This window comes from Pseudopipra pipra, chromosome 14 (genome assembly GCF_036250125.1).
Source record: "Pseudopipra pipra isolate bDixPip1 chromosome 14, bDixPip1.hap1, whole genome shotgun sequence".
Lineage (NCBI taxonomy): Eukaryota > Metazoa > Chordata > Aves > Passeriformes > Pipridae > Pseudopipra > Pseudopipra pipra.
In genome coordinates this window covers 5,548,707-5,569,395 of record NC_087562.1, presented here as the reverse complement: position 1 = coordinate 5,569,395, position 20,689 = coordinate 5,548,707, and the positions used below count along the sequence as shown (strand labels likewise).

The window sequence follows — 20,689 nt, the reverse complement described above, 5'->3', positions numbered from 1 at the left end:
TCTGCGAACAGAGCAGCTCTTATCTGACAAATCAAGACAGAACAGAAAAAAAAGAGCAGGTTTGAACTAAATATAACATTGAAATGGGAACAGAAGGATCTTTGCAACTTTGATAAACATCCAATGTCGCCTGAAAAAAAGGCAAAACACCTTATAATCTTCCCCTTTTTTTGTTATGATTCCCCATTTGTGAAATATGCTCAACCCATATGAGGACCATGGATAATGGGCTGGAAAAAAAAAACATTTAGACCAAATAAGTTATTTTTTTAGAATACCTTCAACAGTCAACTCAAAAGTTAAATAAACACACTGAAAGCATAAATAACTCATACATAAGTATGACACAAGTCCAACACCTACTTTACCAGAAGAACCCGAGACCAAAATGAAGTAAATGTACACACATTTTAAAGATCACAGAGTATTTCTTATCTCCACTTCTTTGGCTTAAGCAGGAGAAATACCAGCTGTGAACAAGAACACATTAAGGGTATCAGAACTTATCATCAAGCTGAAAGAAACCATGAAGGTTTTAAAAAGATTTCCTGATCAGCTGGAGACTTGAGAGATCAAGGTAATGACAAATTTTAAGTGAAAACAACATAGGTGGATTTGAACTTCATTTTCTCGTTTGCATTTCAATATAAATATTTTTTTTTAAGAATACGTTTTCTTATCAAAAAAAATCCCACTAGGCACTGCATTCTTAATAAAATAATGAGATGCTCAGGACAACACCTTAGGTGTCACTAACTCCTTGTTTGAAATAACATTAAGCACCTAAAAAAATCATAGAATCATAGAGTGGTTTGGGTTGGAAGGGACCTTAAAGACCATCTGGTTCCAACCCCCTGCCATGGGCAGGGACAGGAAAAAAGAGCATTTAATGATGCAATCACTGCTCTAGTGCTCAAGGTACATTACTTTTTCTAAATTAGAAGCCTCCAAGTGTGGGAAAACCCTTCTTTTGGCAGGTCTAGTTTGACTGGTAGAGCAGTCAGATAACGTGGTGGAAGATGAGGCCCACACTCACCACAGCTTCCAAATCAAAGCTAAAATTCAAATGTTTCAGGGATTCCAGCTACTCTTTCCTAAGTGATTTTAGCAAGTTTGCTAAATATATAGAATACCTGTCTCTGAGCAGAGAACTCATGAACAATTATGTATCAATCAAGTGTAATTAAACACCTAAGGAGAGTTTCAAGACCTTTTTTCCAAACACTTGGTTTGTTCCTGTTCCTCTCTCACTCTTTGTGTCTCTCACCTGATCAAAGAGCAGCAGAGTGAACACAACACTGATGGAAAGTCCATATCCTTTTTCAGTTTTAATTAGGGGCCACTACTGAAAACCTTCACTCAGGTTGATTTGTTACCTTTAAACCTCTGTTTAACCTTTTTTTCTGGTATTCTCCTGGGAACAAATCCCTCAAAATTATCCCCCCCCCCAAAAAAAAAAGAACCCACAGAAAGGAAAATAGTTTTGCATTAAAGCAGCTCAGGAAGCCAATGGGGAAAAATGAGAAAGAGTTATTGGAATGACTAATAGCACATTAAAAATATATTAAAAAGGTGTAGTATGAAATGAGATAATAAAAAACAGGTTAGTAGAAATTCATCCCCAGTGAATCATAATTTTAAAATATTTGCAGAAACAAATGGAATTACAATATAAAATCCCAATTATTTAGAATTGAAGCGAGTATCTTCCTGCCTTGCATATTTACCAAAGAACTATAGAGATGCTGAAAAAAGCATTTTAAAATATAAAGTAATGAGAAAAATAATTTTCTCATAATAAAATCTTCGGCAAACAGGTTATAACTGTATAACAAAAAATTCACCTATTAAAACTTCCTAACTGCTCAAACTTCATGCAAATGCACTGAAAGCAAGCCTTGGGAGAGGTGTAGAAAATCTCTTTGCTGCTACAAGATTCCAGCTGGAAATTTGTAGGGAAAGGTTAGTAATGGGAAAGTGTTGGTTTCATGTTTTGCTCTGAACGGTTCACACACTGACTAACATCCGAAAACACAGTTTTGTGGGATTTTTTTGGCAGTAATAAGCATTTTGGGCAGCTTTTTCAGCATTTCATACAACTGCAAGTTTATTTGAGGTATTGCTGAATTTTGATTTGATTGCAGAACTTGCACTGCTGGACAAAATCTACATTTGGGAATGGAACTTGCTCAATTCTTTTGCTTTATTGGTTGTTGCAGAAGATCACAACATCAGGAAGTGTTGCTTCATTTAACCTAGAAGTGAGAAAAAAACCTTTTTCTTCCAAATATGTGCTATCTGTGTTTTCGTCTCAAAGGCTGCAAGAATTTATTGGGAAACCCACCCCAGAGTTCAAGGCTGTTAATTAAGAAGCAAATAGTCAAGTAGCTCAAATCACAGAATCATTATGGTTGGAAAAGACCTTCAGGATCATCACATCCAACCACCAGCCCAGCACCACCACCAGGTCACCACCAAACCACAGCCTCAGGTGCCACATCCACACACCTTTGGGACACTTCCAGGGATGGTGACCCCCCCACTGCCCTGGGCAGCCTGTTCCAAGTGTTCAAATCACAGTTCCTGTGGTGTTTTTGCAACCCTTCCCAGGCTCTCTGTGTCCTCTTGAAAACATTTATCATTGGTCAACACATAGACAAAATTTCCACCTTGCCATCATCCCCATCCACGGTCTTTTGCCATCACAATTAGCACTTTAGTCTCAAAATGACTGTCCCTTATTACTCTCTGTATAACCCATGTGATTGGCAGCTGGCTAAATGTGATGAAGAATTTATTCCTGAATGCATTGCATGCATGTATTCGTTTGTGTTATTGGCATATCAACTGGATATATGTCATTAAAAAAGAAATTTCCTAAATGGCAGGTGGGAATGGCTGTAATTTATTCATTCTTTCTGCAAATCAGCTGTCAAAATATCAGCCTAAAATTATATTGTTAAAAATAATAAAAAAATATATATCCAATAACTGAGAATTACTTTTTTTTCCCCCCTCCTAAGGACTGGAGGCAGCAACCACATTTAGTCCTAAATCATTTATCCAGCCTTAAAATTGTTGTTGAAGTGTCACTAAGAGAGCTCTAGGAAAACAGGAAGGGAAACATTGGTGTCAAGACAATATTTTTTTCCAGTGAACTCGGTATATCAGTTGTGATTCTGTATTGCACTGGATAACAGCTGCTGAATCAGAGAGGGACCTAAAGAACATGGTATCAGCCCCCTAATGCACATCCACAAAGTTCTGCTGCTTGAGTGCTGTAGAAGCAGAGCTCTCAACTCATTTGATAAATACTGTAAAAATCACTAAAGAGCACAAGAAAACACCAAGAAGGAATGTCTCTTGGCACAGCATGTCACTCAAACTCAGCAAAACCCTGACAGTCATCCCAAAATGCCAGAGGAAGATCTGGAACCCTCTGATTGAGAGACACGTGTCTAGTTTTGCACACTGGCTACATCCCAGCTCAGTAATAACTGAATTTATTTAATCAAAGAGTAGCCATGGGAAAGTTAAACACACAATCTAATGCCATAACCCAAACTGCTGTTAAAGTCAAGGAGAGCAAGCATCCCTTTGGTAGTGTAGTTAATCTGCTGCCCTGAAACCTCTTTGAGGAGGAAATGAGTGGTCTCCAAGAGCAGATAACACCTAATTTTTTATTCAGCTGGAATTCAGGGACATTAGTGTTGTAATAATTCTGCTCTGAGCCAGGTGTACCTCACCCAAACCCTAAAAAAGCCTGACCTTCACACCACCCACCCTCACTGAATTTGATTCCTGTTTCCAGACCAACCATCCCGATTCCCTCTAATCACCTCCTGGATCCCCTCTATTTCTGTCCCACTCAACAACAAAGTCAATCTCGGGAGGTGCAAAGGCAACCTCGGTGAAAAGCTGAGCTCCTTTCCTCCCACAGAGCCAAATGGAGGCACTTCAGCACCCTGGAGGGTCTGAGCCTTCCGGGGAAAATGAGAAAATTGCAGGAAAATAAATTGTCGGGATTTGAGGCTATAAAGCCTCTCAAAACCAATGAAAAGATGTCACTCAACAGCAGGACAAGGTTTTAGATTTTGCTGATGATTTAGATATCAGTGAACTTTGTCCGTTTACAGATCCTGAGAGAAGCAGCCACTAAATTCCATTTGCAATCCAGCAGCTGGAGATTTTGATTTGAGGAAAAAAACCCAACCAAACATATGGAAAAAAAAAAAGGGATACCCCCCAAACTTAAGGACCAAACCCCTGAAATTGTGAGCAAGATCAGACTGTTCCCTAAGGAGATCTGCACATACAGCTCCAGAGGAGGGGTTTATTAAGGAACCCGTCCCTTAATGAAGGTGTGGTGCATAGATAGATCTCCAAAATGGAATAAAAGCTCTCTTCCTGCCCCTGCAGGGTCCTTCAGCTGAGTCTGTCTGATTTTTTTTGGTATATCACAATTACATAGAAAGGCAGCAGAGGCTGTGCCAAAAGCAAAATATCATCTGTACAGTTAGTCAGGAAAGTCATCTGCCAGAAATCACACAAACCTCCAGATGGCAAAACCTCTACAAAAACCAGCCAGCACTGACTTCTGCAGGAATATTGAGTAAAGAAACTAAACTACACCTGGATTCTATTCCACCCATGAAGGTGAGATTCAAAGCATTTGGCATATTCTGGAGGGAAAATACTCCAGAGTTCAACAAGGTTAATACAAGGGAGACAAAAAAAGCATTACCCTTTTTTATGTAAACAGTCATTCTGCACTTAAAGTTTATCTTTGCCTATATTACATATTCTATAAAGCTACATATGCATCTTCAACTCAAAAAATACTTGATATTTCCACCATTATCCACTGTGATAGGTGACAGTTTTTAACTCCCATTCTCCAGAACTGGAGAGGGCCACTGTCCCTGACTGATGTCTGCTGCTACTTCTTATAACTTGACTTAAACATGGATTTGTTCTTCAAAGTTCTGCTTCAGCAGGTGAGCTGTACCTCAGCTGGAAGGATGTTGCATGAAGGTTTAGCACAAAGCTCACACAGTAAAATAGCTCTTATTGTACATGAGGGGTTCATATCCCTGCCTAATCCTGCCCAAACAAGATAAAGGCATAAGAAAAAATCAATAGAAGATGAATCCCAGAAAACAGCACAGCCATTTGTACACTGCTCATATTTTATTACTGTGGCAATTCATACTGTTCTACTTGTTTGCTAGGACATCCTCAGAATCGAGTTCTGAATATTTAATTCCAAGTGGTTCAGAGAGAAGAAATCTGAAAGCATTTCATGCTCAGAAAGCCAGAGCCCACAAGCACATGGAATGAAGTGCACCCAGTTCCACCCCCGGGGCTGCTGCAGACACAGCAGCAGAGGTTTAACTGGTTTGAACACAGCCAGGAGTTGTGAGCTTGAATCAAATATATGTGCAGCCCAGGTTTGCCACCTCTTTGAGATCTTTCTAATGATTATCCTGTACAATCAATTCTCCAAAGAACACACAAGTTGTTTAGACAAGGTTGCTGATTCAAGAGATATTAATATTGCCCAAATAGTTGACTGAGTGAGTCACAGATATCTTGTGTTCAACAGGCAGCTGGGGCAAAACATGGCTTAGAGCACACAAAGGGCCACTGAAATCCACAGGGACAGGATGGAACACGACTTCAAATGACAACTGAAACATCACTGTCATAAAGGAGATGGTTTTGTCTCTTGCTAAACCAACACAGAAAAGATCCATTAAATTTTTTTTTATTATTTGACCACACTGATTTAAGGAATGTTAAGCTCATGACTCGGGAGGAATGCTCTTAGAGTAAAACTGAAACAGTTTAGAAGTAACTTCACATCCAAAATCAGGCAGACCGTGGAAAATTGTCATTGTACTATTAAAAATAAAACGTGCTCCAAACTGATTTGAGCACTGTGGATGAAATATAGCCTTCAAAATAAACATACATCCAGAACCAATCTCCTTAAATCTGAAAAGCTGGAAAAAGCTCTGACATTACTTGTTATTAAAGGTGTCTTTCATGAGTCTAGATGATTTTGTGATTTATCTTTATTTTCCAACTGTAGTTCCAAGTCCAACCTACAATTTCATGCCAAAATGCTAAGTAATTAAGAAATGATTACACCCTACTGCTTCTGAATTTTTCTGTCCTTCAGATAACTGCTAATTTAGCACCAAAATGGCACATTAGAGAGCTGGACCTAATGGTTGTGGTTGCATCTTGATTTACAGAGCCCTGGAAGGGAAGCACAGAGTGATGCTGGGGCAGAGCTGCAAAATTATTCACTGTTTTCACTCGCTGCTGACATTGAACCAGGAACATTTCTATAGGATAGGAAATAAGGACAAAACATTTTAGCTGTGTTTCCTTCAAACCACACCTGTGCACTCTCCCAGTCATAAGTGGTAGCTCCTGTTGTACTTTGGCAATCAGGGCAGTTTGCAGGACAAATTCCCTGTTCCCGTGTTTAGGAATACAAACAAAAATTGCTCCGTGGTTGGGCTGCTGGTGGCATTTGGGGAAAGAGGGTTTGGAATCCCTTCTGTGCTGGGCTGAGCTGGGAGAACATTCCAAACAGGGAATGGACCATTCTTTTACCTCATTTCTATCAGAAATGGGAAAGCAATGGATCCAGCTGCTGGTGGAGACCACGGGGGCTCAAAGCACAGACCTGGAGTGCTATTCCCAAAGGGAATGTGATCCTGTGGTTTCCAGGCACTTGTGGCACTGTAGCTGTGGAGTGAGTGGTATTGCTTGGATAAAAAAGCTCGTTATGATCATAATATTTTCTGTAAGTTCTCCACTGTAGCATTTGGCAATTGCCTATGGTTTGAATCACTCCCCGATTAATGAGTTTGCAGGGAACTACCAGCCAATATTTTCTGTCATTTAATAGTTCCTCCTCTTAGTCTTTTTCCATTTTTTTCCCCTACTCTCCAACAACTCACAGTCTTTGTTAGACATTGGTATGTATCTTTTTAGCTTTTATTTAATTGCTTTTTGACTCTCAGCTACCACAGTGCCCTTTTTCATGTAACAACAGACAGCAAGGACTGCCAGCAAAGCTGTGAATTTTCAAGGGTTCCTGTAATTTTTTTTCTCTTGTAAATCTATTCCTTATGATAAAAGGAGCAGTATACATCTGTTCTGCAATAGAGAACTCATTATCTTTTTGGGCCTTCTATTAGCTACAAGCTGTGCAACATATTTTTTTTTTTCTACAAAGGATGGTCATTTGCAAGGGAAGCAGGGGATCTGTTGGATACATTTAGCAAGAGATTTCCCTTGTCATTTTTACAGCTGGAGTGTAATGCCAAAAAGTCAAGAAACTAATGAAAAAAAAATCCACAAAAAATGCCACAGCTTAAAAGCTTATAGGAAGTGTAAGTTGTCTATAATTCACCAGCTGCCATCAAGAAAAAAAGGGTTAATGAGACACAGAAATAAAGAAAAGGCTACACTTGTATAGGGCAATCCCATACCCATAAATGTATAGATGTCCCTCTTGTTTCTTACTCTTTTTCATTTCTCTCTCATAGCTTAAGTGAGGCATTAAACAACAGATCAAGTTTTTAATACTCTAGTTTTTCAGTATATTTAATACAGTGGAATGATGTCACCTTCAGTAGTTCTTGAATATTGTTAGTAGGTGTCTCCCAGCCTCTCAAGAGGACTATTTCAGAAGATGTTTTAATTATTCCTAAACTATTCTTAACAGAAATTAGCACATCAAAGCAATGAGAAACCAATGAGAAAAAATTCCCTTTGTAGAAGTCCTCGAGTTCACGTATTGAGCCTCTGTGATTATAAAAGGTACTGTTTCTGTAAAAGTGTTGTAAAAAGAGGACAGAGAGAGAGTGATAATGTAATTTTTTCTTAGCCCCTAAAAGCTCAATTAAATGAAAGATTCCTTCAAAACTCCCACTGTTTTACAGACTGGCTGCTGTAATGTAGCTTTCCAGAGTACATACTTATTAAAAACCAACATCAAACTGGCTTGTTGGCTTAATCCAGCTCCTGTTCAAGTCAATGGTTAAGCTAAAAAAGAAAAGTATATATATATATATATATATATATATAAAATTCTTACTTATGAAGTCCTAAAAAGCAGCCTGGATTTAGTTTTCTCAGTACCTGGCTTTCTTATTTACCTTAAATGGTCAAATCAACCCCTTCTGATATTTAGTAGCAGCAGATTTGAATTCAGTCTTTGACAGGAGCTTTGTCCATGTCACAGTGAAAGAACTTGGCATTTGGATTTTACAAATAATTCCAGGATGGGTTACCATATTAAAACCAAGAAATAAGCAGCAGTCAGTTATAATCAGTCATTTGATAATTCCACCCCATAAAAGAGCTCCCAATAACTTCTCTTATCCGATGCCACAGCTGAAAGTCTTGTTAACAGAGGTCTCAAGGCAAAGGAGTTCCAGATCATTGGGCATTTTATGTCACTTTAATGTTTAGGGAGGCAGCTGAGGAAATATATTGGCTTACACTGATGTTCCAGCATTCCTAATAGATAGAGTTTATAAGCCAAACGAAGGACCAGGTTTCTTTTTTTAATAGATGTCTGCAATATTATTTCCATGGTATAACGTATAATTAAATTCAAATATTCATCCTATTAAGCCTTTCAGCTTTAGGTCGAATCAAGCAGAGGGATACATTTGCTGGCTTGTTTTGCCAAGCTGCCTGTCTGCAGGGAAGATTAACAAGGGACACAGGCTGGGAAGCAGATTCGTCCCAGTTCTTGTGGATCTCAAGATTAGATTGGCCATTTGTTTCTATGCAAAATGTAAATGCATCTGCAATTACTTCTAAGGGAAAGCTGAGTACTCATAAGATGTGATTTATATGGCAGGCTGCTGGATGGAGATATATAGCAGTGCTTTTCCTTCTACTTGACATTCAAATCAGTCTGTGGTAACTCTGTCACTAATCGTATTTTCTGAGTGAACTGGGACCAGCAGGGCTGGCAAACTCCTGTTCCCTTACACACACCCTTTTGAAACAAAACCACAATCAATAAACCATCATTTTTTCCCCTCTCATGAGAAGGAACATGTGTTTGATGGCTGGTGTCTGTTCAGGAGTCAGCATTGCTGCTAAGTCTGATGTATATGTGAGTGGAGGAAATGTGTGTGTTGGGATTTGCCTTTATTCTTTGGCTCTTCCTTGTGACTGGGGGATAAAAAATTACAGCAGTATCGACAAAATAATAATAATATCATCATAAAATGCACTTGTAGGAAGATTTGTTGTCTGCTGTTAAATTCACGTTCAAAGCTGAGCAATCTCATCAAAGACAACTCTAAAAAGATGCACTTTTCCAAGTGTACCAGTTGTCACAGTCCAGTGTGTAACAAGGCTAGGAGGGTGACACTGCTGCTTCCTGGGTAGAACAGGAACAACAGTCATCACAACACCTGGGACAACACAAAACACAACAAGGACAACGCCTACAAGTTCAATTTCTCTTGAGTACTGAAGGGGAAAAACATAAAATCAAATCTATGTCAGACTATGCAGTTTTCACTTACAAACTTTTCCTGGCACAGTAACAAAGGCACTGAGAATAACAATCAGAATTAAAGTTTCAAATTAGAGTCTCAAGCATTGCAAAACTGTGTTTAAAATTCCATTTTGGGACAGAAATTGTAACCTCACACAGAACAGTCCTTTTCCTGTTATTCAGTGCTGGAGTAGCACCAAAGACTCTCAAGACTTCCTTCAAAACTAATAGCCATGGAAAGTTTTAAGAAAGAAAACCTGGATCTTAAAGTGCCTTGGACCTGGAAGTCTTTCTATCTGGAGAGTCCAGACGAGAACCTCCTTCTGGAGAACACTTTCATCTCACATTGCTGAAAATGAACTTCCCTGGCCAAGTGTCAGCAGAGGACTCTGCTGGAGCTGCAGACAGAACAAGGCTTTGCCAGGGTGATCTCGTGTCTCCTGTCCACAGGATCAGATATTTCTTCCATCCCCTATAACTTCTTTGGGGCCTGGGGGTTTTTTGGAAAGTTTAATACCACAGCTATCCTCCTCTATTCCAGACCTAGACTTGGTAGGATCTGAAGAAGAGCCTTTGCAAAGCAGATTTAAGAGGACATGCAGAGCTGATTAAGTGGCAACTGTTAAGTCAGAGAACTTTAAGAATCTTGTGAGGATAAAGGGCAGCATTAGCAACATAATTTTTAAAGAAGAAAATACCCAGAAATAGTGCCAATCTACCCTCAGATTACCAATAAAATTTTTTTCACTCTGGCAATGATAGTGCAAAGTTATCAAAGAACTTCTGAATTTAAGCCTGATAACCACCAGCATCCTGAACAAAATGATCTTTATTTTAAGGCAGTACCCCAGCACACAGCACATGCAAAGCCATGACACTTTATATCTGTCTGCATTTCCATTTTTACTGAATCATTCCTAAATACCCAGTATCCAACAAAGACATAGGCTCTTTCTTCATCCCTCTCCAATTCCCCAGCATTAGATCTTTGCTTATCTCTCTGGAATTATACAAAATGTTTATCTCTTTAGATCTTCTCTTATCTCTTTAATGTTATAAAAAATGGAAGCTGTTTGGGGAATCATGGCCCTACAAATGACACTGGGAGTGAAGGAGCATTGCTTTCAATATTTCACTGGGTTACAGGTCTGGGTGAAAATGAATTAATTAACAGGTATCACATTAAAGGTTATTTGAGATTTCTTGTTGGAGGACACAGGGAGAGCTAATTTTATAGAATAGCTTGTGTTGTTCTTTGCTAGAACTCCCAAATAACCAAGCATACAAGGGGAAGCATCTTACTCAATATAAATTAATTGTACTATCAGCTCAGTTCTTACTGAGGGCTTTTATTGTCACACTGCTAAAGAATTGTTATTTATAAAAAGATATTGGAGATAGAGAAGATAGCCTTAGCTAAGCCTAAATGAAATCCAGTCTGTCATTAACTCATCTGTGACAAATAACTTAGAAAAAGGTATGTAAAAACCAAGAACTCTGTGCTGAACCTAAAACAAATGAATAATGTGCCACTGGTGTTATTCAGGTGATAGTTGTTAACATTAAGCAGTAAAAATAACTAATGTTTAGCAGTAAAATAAAAGTGGATTTGTTGGCTGCTTTTAATTCTGCTCTCAGTGCCTGGTTTATTCACTGTACACCCTCTTTCCATTCACATCCCCTGCCTTTTGCAGTAAATAAGATGAGTTTTACAAAACACAATTTGCAACCACGTGAAGAGCAAAGGAAATGAAGCCACAGGCACGTGGAACCAAGAGAGTCAACACTGAACAACCAACCCTCACTGTGGTCATTTCTAGCTTTTCTTTCAAGCTGTGATAATAAAAAAACCTGCAGAAAGGCTTTGTGAGATTAATTATTAGAAGCCAAAAAACCTGAACAGGCTCTAACCTTCCTAATTTCATGGTGTATAAAACAGAAGGAACACAGAGAGTTATCTCACAGGAAAGAACTCAAGACTTGTCCTACAAAAAGGTTGGTAATCCTGCAATATTTCTACTAGGGACAGATATACTGAATGTTACATCACCCAGACCAGAAAAATAGGAGCTATGTGATCATCTGGGAACTGAATTTCAGTGCTGGCTTATATATTTCACTTAATTTCTTACTCTGTACCATTTCTCTTAATTTTATTTTATCTTCCTTTACCGCACATAACATGTAGGTATAATGCCAAAAAAATTAAAAATTAAAAAAATGGAGTAAGCTCACCAATTTGTACTGCATTTGACATATTGGGATACTTACATAGGGGTATTTTTACAGAAAGAAGAGCTTCCTTTTGACTTGTATCTTTTCACTACAGGATTGAGTGATTTTTATGGTATGAACAATCATGTCTTTTATCATAGTTTTGTATTTAAAGTAAAAGTATATTTGCTAAACCCAAACTTAAACTGAAAGCATACACAAGCTTACAGTAAGCGAAATATGATGAAGTCAAAACCAAATCTAATCTTAAAGTAAGACTTAGACTTAGTGAATGCAACTACAGAATGTTTTGTCATTGGTGAACCAAGAAAGTAGTATTGACAACCATAAGATCAATTATCTTAATGAAATATGAGAATTAAAAGAAATACATAGGTGTGTAGAAATGCTTCTCCTCTTTGAACTAACGCTGACAATTTTCCCTTTTAAATTTTAAAAGGATGTTATGACTTCACAAACCCGTTGTTGTGCTCAAATTGAATAAAAAACTGTGCAAAGTTTCAGCACGTCAAAGCTGCCCATCTGAGACCCTCCTGTTGTGCTCACAGGTAACACACCATGACTGATCACAGCTCCCAGCAACAGCCAAACAAGTAAATAAACGAGCAAACCAAAGATGAATCGAGAGCAAATAGAGAGGGTTTGAACTTTTCCTTCCCTTTTTTTTGTTTCTCTCTAGCACAATGTGATCATTATGAGAATTGGGTATCTGTGATTCAGTCACACGTGATTTAAAAGTCTGAGTAACCAACCAATTGTTCACCCTTCCTAAATAAACGTATGACAGACATCAACACCAATTTCATGACAAACGTTGCTTTGGCTTCAGCAGTTGCCTGTTTTCAGCCTGCTGACACCCAGCTTCAAACACTCTGTTACCCAGGGTGACATTTATTTCCTGGTACTGGCCATTTCACCGTTTGCAATGGTCACGCTGGTTCACTGGAGGATTCACCACCCTTTGGAGGCACCTATTTCTCCCCACCGACTCTAGAGGGAAGTAGAGGACCGAGCTACAACACACATCTCCTGCACCACATCAATGCTCCAGCTTTCCAGGAGTGTATTCTCCTGCCTCACTTTGAAGATGGTTGCAGAGGTGTGTCCCAGGATCCTCCACAGTTTAAGTTCTTGCCTTTTTTTTTCTTTGGATTTTGACTGTGGTAGGAAGTTTGACACAATACCTTAAATATTTTTAAGAGTGAACTTTAGAGTCTTGAGTTTGGTGGCAAAGCTCCCAGGGAATTCTCCAGCAGCAGTATTTCACCTTGGAATGAACGGCATTTTAAAAGAAAAATAAACCCTAAACTTCTCTAAACAGCCTTTATATCTCAGTATTGTTTCTATTATGACAATATGTGCCAACATGACCATTTGGGTTTTGACAACCATTTAAAAAAATACATTAGTAATTCATATAATATCACAGTTAAAGTATTACATCTTTCTCCAATAATTAGAGAGAATTGTGAATTCTTTAAAATTCTGCTTGCTCTATGTAATAAGTGTTATAAAGATAACAGTAGGTTCAACATGATTCAGCATTTAACAAATAAATACTGTAAATATTAATGTAGCCTTGACCATTGTAGGACTAAAGAATTGTGAACACTGTGTCTTTCATGACTTCCAATATTGCAGCAAGTTACTGCATGACATGAGGGAGATTCATGGATACCTATTCATATAATAAAAATATAACATGAACTTTTTAAAACTCAGAACATTCTACTAGAACTCCTTAAATATCCCTGAATGATCCCTTTTCTATGCACCTTTATTGCCACTGTTGAATGATTTGGGACTGCTCTTCATTGGAGCTCTCCCCAAAGTGTTTTGGTTTATAAATCTGAAAGGTTTGGGATTCTGGTCACAGGGTAACATGGCTGATAACAGAGAAACAATGCTTTTCTTTTTTTTCTTTTCCCCTCTGTACTGAGCAGTGCTTTTCAGACACAAATAGGAAGGGTAAAGCAGGGGTTTATTCTCAAAGTAGTCTCTCAAAGACTACAGTGTTAAATATTTCTTTTCACTGCTGGGTTCATAAAGTTATCCATAACAGCAAACTGTATTTGAAGCCAATATGACACACTGACTCCTTTCAGCTTTGAAATACACAATTTTCAAAAAAAAAAGAAAATCAGTATATGTGCAGGGGTGTCAAAGAAGAGAACGAGGTTTCAGTGTCAATCCCATTAACTTCCATCCTCTCACTGGCATTTTCCATCTCTAGGAAGGCCCTGAGGCAGCTTTTCAGTCCCCCTGTGACCCCTTGTTTCAAACACCGCTGCCCACCCTGCCAGCTGGACACCATGGCTGAACTCTCAGGCACTGACAGAAACTGCAGCATCCCAAAGGCTTCCCCTCAATTGTTTGCATTTCCCTGGGGAACATAAGGAATATACCCCAGGAATTCCCTGACTGAGCCTTACACACTGTCAGCTTTAAGCTTTGCTTGGAGTGAGATCACCAGGCACTGCTCCTTATCTCAGTAACACTCAGCTTTGTGTATCCAGAGTCTGACCTCAAAACCAGGAGATTAAAATGAATTAATAAACAGGAGTATGAAAATCAATTTAATTCTTCAGTCTCTTGGGCTAATTAGGGCAGTATTTTTAAGCTTTTCCCCGTGACTTTGAAACGTGGTGAGTTTTTATTCTGATGTATTCTCTTGCTTACAGAACTAAACTTATAAGAAAAAATATGAATTAACGTGCAGCTCTCCCTTACAAATTTTGGCAATATTTGGGTTTTCTGACAGTACACTGAATTTCTGAGATGATAAAAAATTGGAAATAATTAATAACAACTGAACAGCAGTTGTTTGAAAACATAAGGGAGGAGGTTATGGCTGCAAAGTAGGAATTTATTTAATCTCCTTAAAGGAAACTGCTCTAGGAGTTTAGATACTGCGCATGTCCTTTGCTGACCTGTGGCAGAAGGACAGATTTCATCAATAAAAAGCATCTGCCTCCCACCTCCATTAACTGGAGCAAACTGTTAACATGAACTTTTACGAGAAAAGGAGCCCATGAATATGGTCAAACCAAACATTTGTTCAGAATTTGAATTTGTGTGGATTTGTCTGGATTTGTGTGGCCTTTATTCCACCTAAATAAGCTGTATTCTCTCTGAAACCAAGTTTGCCCTTTAGAAACTATGCAGGGAATCTGGTTTAAGTTGCTTCTATGTCCCAAAGGGGCTTTCCATGATAGTTTTTGCAATACTCTGACTATAAATTTGGCCATGCTTTGAGAGAGGGGCTGGATCAACCAATCTCCACAGGTCTTTCTTCCTTCATTATTCTGGGACTCCACATCCTTTACAGTTATTTATTCTAAATAGCTCATCACAGCCTGACCTCACTTGCAAACTCCTCCCTAAGTGATTTTCCAGTTAACACCAGCAAGTGCTTGTTCTCAAATATGTAGATTTTCACTATAAAACCTATGTACAAAGTAGTTAATATTTTCTCATTAACAGAAAATTTACTCTAAGCTCCAGTGTGGCCAAACTTCCCTGCCTGCTTTCTCTTAGACCTAAACACAGCTGATGCACTTTTTGCCAACCATCTCTGCTAACATTCCAAATAATAAATGAATTTGTTTGACCTATAAGGAGGTAACTTTCATGTTTCATAATAATTATAAAACCAGATGTGGATAATGCAGAGTTATTTGTCCAGCTCTGAAAGAAACATTCCAAATGGGAAAAATGAGCCGTTTTATTTAACTATAATAAATATTAAATCTCAACCAAACAGTGGGAATTTATGAATTAAGGTGTGAATATATCTATCCACACTTTAGGTACGTGATGAGTACATCTCAACATCCTCGTTCACCTTTTAAAACCTGCAGAAAATATCTCCATAGCAACTTGCAGTTCCCAACTGTGGCAGTCATTTCCAACCAAGCAAAAAAATTAATTAGCAAGCCAGAATTTACGTTCTTGAAAATTAACTGGAAAAGTCAAAAGTAGGAGTAACAACTTCTGTATGTCAGTGTTCTCCCAGACTGGTCTAAAAAGCTCAATTGATGTGATTAAAAGTAAAGACATAAAGATAAAAGTGCTCAGCAAACTTCAGGAAAAATTAGGAACCAGCATCTCAGAGGAGCTTTCATGGGACAATTCCCAGTGGTGATTTGCAAAAAAAGACATTGCACATGTGTTTACATGAGCAAGAGCGTATTTCCAAAAGTGCCACCTACCAACACATAGAAATATTCATTGCTGGGAAGCTTATGGGCAATAAAATTCTTACTCTGTCACAGATATTACCAGCAAGGTCACAAATCACATCCAAGCTGAGACTACCAAAGCCAGTTCATATATCCAAGATGCTCCCCTGAAATAAAATCCTTACACGTCTTTAAAAAAAAAACAAACCAAAAAAAAATTCAAAACAAATTTCTACCCTTTAAGAAATAAATAAAACAAAAATACAGTTAAAAAATACATCTTTTGGGGTTTGCAGTTTAACACATGAGAGAATACCCAGCATATGTGATGCAGAAGAGGCAAAATTATTTCAATTCCTGACTTCTCCACGTTCAAGCTGTGCCCTCCCAGCTCAGGAGCACTTTGTGACTGTTCCTCAACCAGAACCACGACAGAAGCTGTGCAGGGGCAGAGAGGGGAGGAAACCTGCTGCTCTGGTAGGGATGAGGCATCCCAGATTTGCTACAGCCACGGGAAGAAAAGATACCACACAGAGATCAGAAAGAAGCCACAAAACCAAGTCTGGTTGGAATGGGGCAAACACCTCCCCCAAATTCTCCTCACGTTATCAGCCACTGCAAACCTTTCAGTGATGGACTCTGCACAGAGTGGTGGGTGGACATAGAGTGGAGTGTTTATTTGTTTAGCTTTTTGCTTTTTACTGCCCCCAGGAAAAAAAAATCAGCAAAAATAACGCAATTTTTTTTTCAATCTACTTTTCTTGAGCAGTTATTTTCAGTGGGCAAAATTTTGCAGTTGCAATTTTTTTCCAGGACTTTTATTTCTTAAAACTATCACCCCCCTTTGTACCATAAAGCAAAGATCAAAGATGTTAATTTTTTAGCTACTGGATAAAAGCAAATGCCACATATTGGTAGAAGTTGTACCAAGACTGCAGGGGATCTGTAAATGCATCTATAGATGAAACCTAAATGGATCCACAGACTAAATCCTGCCAATTACAGGAAGTCATTTAGAAGCAAAGGGACTGGTTGTGGTTTTCTCAGGAATGTGACACAGATAAGAATTTTGGGGATACAACAGGGAGAGCTGGAAAGCAGGCACGATTCCCAGCTGGCACATTACCTTGTTCTTGGCCCAGGATTGTAAAGAATGGAAGACAAAAGCTGGCAAAATTAATTTGCACACCTTTAAAATAACAGGGAGGAGAAATGAGGATGCCCCAGCCCAAAAAGCTTTGTGCCCCTTGTTTCTGTGCAATAATAGAAAGGAAGATGCCATTCTCAGCTGCAAATTGGCACATCCCACCAGGAAAGGGGTCAAGGGGAGAAAAATTTAAGGACATCCCATGGCCATCACAAGAGCCATGTCTGCTGTCAAGACTCATCCAGCAGCCATGTCCCACTCTCTGTTTTACTCAGAAGACTCATCAGATCAGTCTGGGGAAAAAATGTGATTCAGTGCAGACTTAAGGAAACAAAATAAACTGAGCAAGTGTGTGAGAACAAAACTTTTGCTGGAGCACAAGTCCTCCTGCTTAGCATCGGGCCATTAAAATTCTTGGCAGCAGCACACAGTCCTGGCTTGCCAATGGCCCACTTTCCTGCAGCCTATTTTTGTTTAGGAAAAAAAATATTTCAGAACATCCTGAATATTAAACCTTTCTTCAAGCTATGATGATCAGGGAGATTAGCTCTGATCAGCAGTTTTAGGCCATATGTAAATCTGGTGTCCCTAGGCAGAGCACCAAACCATGAAATATCCTGCCTTTTTTTCCTTTTGGCTGCAGTAATAAGGAGTCTGCTCCACAGATCCTCATTAATATTGCTCCACACCACCTACTTAGCATTCAACAGGTTGTAATTCCTGGACCTATGAGGGACTAGCCCCCAGCTAAGGTAGAACAGATTTGCAAGAGAAAAGCTACAATAACAAAGAAATCTTTACTTCATTCGGTTTCTCTTAATTAATGCTTTTTTTATATGTTTTCATTTCTTTGGCAGCTGCAGTCCAAGCAAATTTAGAAGTGTTTAAGCAGCATCACCACAGCCCATCCTCACAGACGTGCTTATGAAAATGCTAAAATCCATTAAGTTAAGGAAGATATTTTTCCTCTCCTCCAGCATACACTGTTTAAAACCCTCAGGACACACCAAAGTAATACCGGCCCTGAGTAAATATCACACCACTTTTTATGGAACAATATATTTAATATAGAGCCACGGTGAGAATGAACAATCTCCCTGCTCCAGCCTGTGTGGGGAACATCCCTCCCTGGGTGAGGTCTGAGAAAACAACCCTTGCCTTTATCAGAAAATTTGATTTATTGAATGTAGAGACATCTACATTCAAACCACTCTGAGTGAGGGTTCTTGTAAAAAAGGTTTCCAAAGTGTAGAACTGGAACTGCTGGTTTAATCCAAATAATGATCAAGGAGAACATCCAGAATCTTGATGTCCTTCCCTAACACTTTCTGGTTTGAGTAGCTACCTGTTAAAGAACTGACAGAGAAATTGTGATCTGGAAAGCAGCAAGAGGGGGAAAAAACAAAAGGCTTGCTTGCTTCCAAAAGGATTCTTCGGTTTGAAGGAAAAAATATGAAAAAAAAAAGAAAAGAAAAGAAAAATGAGTTAAAACTTTATTCAATAGCAATGAAGCCTGAAGCTGATAATTTCGACTTTCTTGGATACAGCTGTAGCAATGAGAAAATAAGAGCCCAAAGGATGGATAAACTATATTATCTTAACTAGCAAGGGCAAACCTTCAACATATGAAATTGGAAAAGCTACACTATTAACTTTTTTCCCTGGCTAAAAAAAATACGATCAAATTTTCAATTCTCCAGTTCTTTTTCACTGAGCCTGCAGCATCCACCCAGCTGCTCCGAGTGCAACCTCCCCAAATGAAACTGCCAAATAAGCAAGATCACAACAAGCCCAAGGGGCATGTCTATCTTTTTGTCTTATAATTATTTTGAGTACTGTGGGGTTTTGCGAATGGAGACTATGATGGAGTTCAGCTCAAAATCAAGAAGGCAAAACTGTTTAAATTAAAAAAACGAGAAGTTTGCAAAACAATGCTTGCAAGTGTGTCCAAACAGTAATGTATGCAATTTCATGAGCCATTACACTGTCTGTTAAAGAATGCTGAGGTGTCTCCACAGATTTTGTTTTCCAGAGCTCTGGCCCTTCTCTGCTGCAGCTGGAAAATCAGCTCCTGTGTCAAGTTTTGGCCAAGCAGATTTGGGGACTCATCCCATCTGCACACAGAGCTGACATAACAGTCACAGTCCTGCCCACTGCATATTGGTTAAATCTGTTATAAACTCTGTTTGCTAAACCTACATTTGTTTTTTGTCATTGTATAGCAGTGATGGCAGGCACTGCAAAATCCATTTACTCACAGCCACACCACAGGCATTTCAGTATCTCAGTTCCCTTCATTAACTTAACTACATTATTTTAATGTTATTTCTTATTCAGTGTCTGGCCACTCTTTAATTAACAGAAATTCTCGGAGTGGCTTTAGGATATGAGCTTTCTCTTAAATAGGATTTTGTCTGAGTATTCCTCCAAATTGTTCATAAAATTATTGCACAATTTGTCAGATGAAAACCTCAAACCAGTTTAATTTACTGGTACTGGAGTTACTGTATCTGAGTGGAATGTTGATCCCAGATACAAAGTACCTAAATACCATATTTCTGCCTTAAAACAATGAGCTGTTGTCTCTTAGTGGAAGAATACAAAAAAAGTTCAGTTGAAGCACATCAGTAGGATGCTCACTCCTCTTACCTTAACCTGGCTTTGTCTTTACAAAGAGGGATAGGGACCTTTTGTATAAGTGACAGGACAAGGGACAACGGTTTTAAACTGAAGGAGGAGAGGTTTAGATTGGATATTAGGAAGAAATTCCTCCCTGTGAGGGTGGGGAGGCCCTGGCACAGGTTGCCCAGAGAAGCTGTGGCTGCCCCATCCCTGGAAGTGTCCAAGGCCAGGTTGGACAGGGCTTGGAGCAACCTGGGCTAGTGGAAGGTGTCCCTGCCCATGGCAGGGGGTGGAATGAGATGGGCTTTGAGGTCCTTTCCAACCCAAACCAGTCTGTGATTTTATGATTCCAGGGTTTGCTCAATCCCAGCCCAATCCTGTAAACATTCACAATTCCTCGACTGTAGCACTTGGACAGCCTGGGGGAGTAAGAACCTATTCTTGCATAAAGGAAAAAACTCTCTATTGCTTAATAGTTTGATTTGCTATTATATGCTACTGTGTAAGATTTATTTTAATATCATGCAACTGCTGTGATTGCATTTTTATAATTGGTGCTCTGCCCCAGAGGAGAACTTTTTGAAGAGTAAAAAATGCTACCTTAGGTGCTGAATCAGAGAATTTACAGAGTGCTTTGGGTAGCAGTCCTAAGCTACGAAGCTTCCCAGCAAAGGTGCTGCAGGTGCTAAAGTATTCAAACCTCTAGATCAATGACATTAATTAATGGTTCAGGCAATAAAATAGAAAAGAAAATTAAGGGAGTGAATTAAATTTTGAAAGAAAAGTCCTGTACGGAATCCAGCTGATGCCCTTCTGTAATCTGTGGGGATTTTATCGACCAACCCAGGCCTACATTATCTCCACATTCTGAATGGAAGAGCTGGTGATGTAACAGGAATGATTTTTTTTCTGTGCTAAAAAGGGATCGTTGCACGTTTTCTCTCCAAAGACTGGGGTTTG

General features: G+C 38.9%; 1 protein-coding gene across 3 annotated transcripts in view; it reads right to left on the bottom strand.

The window, feature by feature from the left end:
* The window catches only part of CDH13 (cadherin 13), a 448,971-nt gene that overhangs the window by 163,891 nt on the left and 264,391 nt on the right, over positions 1-20,689 (bottom strand). The window lies entirely within an intron of this gene.